Here is a 5,264-nt window from a genome sequence, read left to right on the forward strand (position 1 = left end):
CCCGTAGGGGTGCCTAAATAACATGGCATCCCAGAGTAAACAGTTACTCTGTTTTGGTTCGCTTTTAATCCCTCTGAATTAATATGTGACAGTGTTTTGCACTTCTACATATTTAGTACTTCTCTAACGCCAACTCTATTCCCTGTTGTACAGAAACAGCAGATGCTCAGCTAGGCAGGAGGACCTAGAAAGAACTGAATAACACGGTGTGTTTCATTGCACTGAATATCCCAGTAATGTTCAGTTTCAATAATATCGGTCTTCCTTTGAGAGTAGGCATGTAAAGCTGCTTCCTAAAAATTTTTTTGTAGTTCAAAAAAGGCAGTACATTGAAAGAAAAATATCAACAGTGGTGGTACCAGATGTTCCAAAAGTACTCTCTTAGTTACTAAGTATGTATGTTTCTAGGTCCATGAGTCAAAAGGAAGACTCCATGTTGCCAACCCATGTCAGTGCGAGAATAACAGTCTAATATTTTAGGTGAGAAGACTGCCTGTGGCTTCTAAGGCCTTTGCCAGAGCATCTTGGATTTTAAAATAAATCTTAAGAACTACTTCTTTCCTTCAGTCCAAGATTGTATTTTCCCTTATGAAGCGCTTACACTGATGATAATAAAGATTATAATGATTTAGAATCCCATAGAGGTTTCCTCTGAAAATCTTTAGTCTAAGAAGATATTTTGGAGTCTGTGATAGAAAATATGCCAAGGTTCAGGATTTGACTAATGAAAAGCTTAAAATGGATTGTAGAACTGCCTCACCTCATATTAATGATGAAACACTGGAAAATATGGGACCATATTGGGAAATGGTCACCAAAGGGACATTTCCCTACAATTCATGCTGGGAAACTTCATGAGGAGAAGACACAGAAAACCTGGAAACTGCTGGTGGAAAAACAGTTATGGATCTCTTTGCCAACTTCTAAAAATAAAAAGCAATAAACGTCAACCAACTGTGGACCCTTATAGTTATTTTTAAAATCAACAGAAATAAAATGGAAGACTTAATTTCCATTATGATGACCTTATCAAAAGCCCCAAATTACTTTATTTGAAAGAAAATGTCACTTAAAAATAAAAACCAGTTACATTCAACAAATAAATAATGAAACCAGAACCCTGCTCAGTGAGGTTTTTGTCGGTTCAGTTTGCCGATTTGATTCTCCTTGAAATAAAATACACCTTAGCTTTCTTTTCCCTTTAAACAAAAAATCTTGGCAACTGCATTCTCCTGTGTCTTTGAATTTCTCTTCTTTTTTATGCACGATTCTTTAAAAAAATTACCTCAAAGCCTTTTGAGCAAGGGGTAGGATGTTTTGAGCAAGGGATGGGAAGTTAAAATAATCTTAGTGCATTTATTTAGGAGATTACAAATACAAGGAGTGAAGAGCAACAGAAGAATGATTTAACAGTTCAAGACAAAGAAGAAGTGGTCATAAGCTCTGTAAGACTGACTTCCCAGTCAGATTCCCACAGGGGCTGGATGGAGAAGGTGGAGGCCTGGTTATAAGACACAATGCATTCTAGAATTCTACCAGGTGCTATTATATATTTGTACCAGGTACTATTGTTACAAGATCTTTGGGGTGTCGATTTTCTGGCTGGAAACCTCTGTGGCCAATGGTGCCTTTGCTCGAGTTCTTGTCCTGTGTCCAGGAAGACTGAGGTACACAGACAAGAGGAGGGTAAGTAAGATGAAGAGGAGCTCTATTAAGTGTTAGAACAGCTCAGAAGAGACCCACAGTGATTAGCTCCTATCTGTAGGCAGGTCATCCCATCAAATGTTCAGCTCTCAGCAGACAGGAGTCCCTGGAGAGGGTTATTATTTTCTACAGCTGGTATTCCTGACTCTCTGCAGGACCCTGAAGCTCTTAGCAGAGAGGATAGCTCCTCTCTGCAGCCGGTTGTCCAGTAATCTCCAGCTATCAGCAGAAAGGATAACTCCTCTCTGCAGCTGGTCGTCTCATCGTCTCTCCATCCTGTCTGTCCTCTGCCCTGCTCTGGCTGAGCCTGAGGCTTTTATGGGCCTCAGAGGAGGGAAGTATGTGCTGATTCATCCATGGGCAGCCATGGGCAGGTCCAGAAAAAAGCACCATGAGTTCCTCCTCCAGTAGGCAGGACTGGCAGCTTGGTTCCCAGGCTTCAGGTCTGTCCCGGCCTGAAGGTGGGGCTTCTCTGGGGACTCCCCAACCTTCTCCCCAGGAGCCTGTCTGCCTGCCATGACCATCCATGGCACCCAGGTTGCTGGCACCAAGGGGCACCTGCAGGCCAGTTCCCAACTGTCCTCAACCCCCCTCAGCTTCCCCCCCCATGCTCCTCTATGCCCAAAGACCTGAGGGGTCCAGGGCAGCAGGGGGCTGGCATGCCAGCACTGCCCTGAGGGTGCACACACCTGGTTGGGCTGTGACAGTGCTTAGGTTTGGCCCCAACTCCACTCAGAGATTGGAGTGGGTGCCAGGAGTGGGGGAAGGCAAGGCAGCTAGAACAGGCACCTCAGAGCCTGCAAGGGCAAGTGGGGCCTTTGAGGCCCCCCTAAGAGTGCAGAGATGCCTGGATCTACAGCCACAGTTTGAACAGTTGCAGCTGTACCAGGGTGGGGGGCTCCTGCCTGCTTTGTGAAGCAGGAGGCCCAGATCTGCAGCCAGGACTTCGGCGGCTACAGCCCCACTCAGGAGAACAGGGCTCCTGCCTACTCTCAGCTCCCAGAAGCACAGAGGTGCCTCGGTTGCAGCCATAGCTTGGGCAGCTGCAGTTGCAACTGGGGAGCTCCCACCCCACCAACTTGGAAGGGGTGGGGCTCCCGCTTGTCCCTGGTTCCTGCTGGCTCCATGGAGCATGGCACCTGGCCCAGCCTCCTCACAGCCTGGGGTTGGGGCTCCAGGTCCTTGCTGGGCCTGGGCCAGCATACAGGGCAGGGGCAATGTTGCTGCAAGCTCCTCCTGTAGCCCTGGTGCTCGGGGTGACCCGGAGCTCCGCCTCACCTGGTGCGACCCAGCCCAGCTCCATCACAGTATGGTGGCCCCCAGGGCAGTGGGCTGCAGGTTTGGGGCTGTCCACCTCCCTGTGCCCTCCCTGCAGCAGCCAGTGTGATGGCAGTAGCCACATGAGACAACCCATCGCTGCCGTCACTATTATGTATTTAGCATCTCTGTAACACCAACACATGCAGATATATGTATTCTAGAATATAATAATTACAGATGATTCTAGGTTGAGATATAATGCATTCTAGAATACAATGCATAGTGGTGGTGGACATACACATACATTGGCTACATGGGGCAGTTCAATAGAGCAATTGCATGTAGTTGCCATGTTGATCATAAAGACTCTTGCTCTGAATTTTTCCCAAGTTGGCTGGAAATCTGGTTATTGTTGTTTTTGATATGAAACATCAGGTTTCTAACTGTTGCCAACTAATTCGAAACATTTATTTTTATTATTTTCTGTAAGTTATTGGGGTAAAGGTGGTATTCGGTTACATGAGTAAGTTCTTTAGTGATCTGTGAGATTTTGGTGCATCCATCAACCAAGCAGTATACACTACACCATATTTGTGGTCTTTTATCCCTCGTCCCCTCCCACTCTTCCCCGCAAGTCCCCAAAGTCCACTGTATCATTCTTATGCCTTTGCATCCTTATAGCTTAACTCCCCAAAACATGTTTATAAAACACTATATGGACAAAAGAAAACATATTTGTAAGTTCGATTTGGCCTGTGGATTGCTGGTTTGAATCTCTGTCACGTAACTAAGCCATTAAGTCTTGGAAACTGAATCTATAACTTCACTCTGGAGTGAGCAGAAGGGGATTTACATTGAATCTTGGAAAGAAAAGGGGGGAAAATGTGTATAAGGAGAAGGGAGAGACAGTGGCAGACATACTACATGGGGAGGAAAGCATAAAAGAAGCCCCGAAGCAGGAAGGCTCAAGGCATGTTGAACAAACACTGAAGAGATTAGTTTGGTTAGAAGAGAAAACCCATATACTGATGTGAGGCAAAGTAGCAAATGTTAAGAAGCAATGTTTGCTCATTTCTGCTTGCCAGAATAATTTCACAAAGCCTCTGACTCTGTGAAGATATGCAACTCTCTGGAAAGATACTTTGAAAAGACAAAACAGGATCGATAAAAGACAAAACATGTCCCTGCCCCCAAGGTCTCTTGTTTGAATCACTATATTCCCTAAAAGATAAATGACCCTAGACCTTGCCTTTCTCTATACTTAAGATAACGTCTGACAGGGTCAGTGATTATGCCACTGTAATCTATAACCAGATGTACTCTTATACCCAAACCTTGATGTGATTCTGCTTTAACGTGATTTCTGAACAAATCTGAGTGATTTTGCATGTACTGAATCTCCACCACCTGTTCTTGAGCACACTGGGCTGAAATGCTGTGCTGGAGCAGTCTCATAGAACCTCTTTAAATGGTTAATCCCAGGCTATAGGCCTGAGTCTATAGTCACCAGTAAGGCTTCTGAATAAAACTAACTTTAAATCTTTAAAAGTTTTTTTTTTTCCTTTAGATGACACTGAGAAAGTCAGAGATAAGGCGTGTAAAGCAAATGAAGGATCAGATAGATAAGGATCTTAAATATTAAGCTAAGAAATTTGAATTTTATTTCATAGGCAAGGAAGATTTGGGAGTCTAGAGATTGGGTTTTCCTATAGAACTAACCCAGTCTATCTCGAAGAGAGAGAGACTACAGGAGAAGAGATTGGTCAGGAGACTCCACTATCTCAGAACTGGTGGAGGCAAGAAGAATTGAAAGCTAGTGAATGAGACAAATCTATGGCAGTGGATAAATCCACAGGACTCATAATCTGTTTCCTCTTAGAAGATGTCAAAAGATCACTCTTCTGTTTGGGTCCTTTGGTATTTGCAGGCATCCTAGTGCAAATATCCAGGAAGACATTTGGAACCTGAATTTAGGAGGCTGTCCAGGGATGCTGAGGCAGTTGGAGTGCTAGCCACATGAGGATGGCCCACAGACAAAGGGAGAGGATTCACGGAGAGAGGAAGCATGAACCTGGGAAGATGAATACCCAATATCTATGTTTCTTACAGCTTACCTCAAAAACCTTGCTAAATTGAGAAATCACTACCCTTGAATTTGTGATTAAGTGATCTCAAATAAAAATGCATTCTGTTTTATTTGTATTATTGTATGTATCACCTAATTTAAATGTGCCCATTGTAAAATTTCATCTCTTCCACCAGATTATGTTTTAAGAGGAAAAAGGAAAGAAAAGAAAAGA

Source organism: Mandrillus leucophaeus, unplaced genomic scaffold (assembly GCF_000951045.1).
Source record: "Mandrillus leucophaeus isolate KB7577 unplaced genomic scaffold, Mleu.le_1.0 Scaffold121, whole genome shotgun sequence".
In the NCBI taxonomy this organism is placed as follows: Eukaryota; Metazoa; Chordata; class Mammalia; order Primates; family Cercopithecidae; genus Mandrillus; species Mandrillus leucophaeus.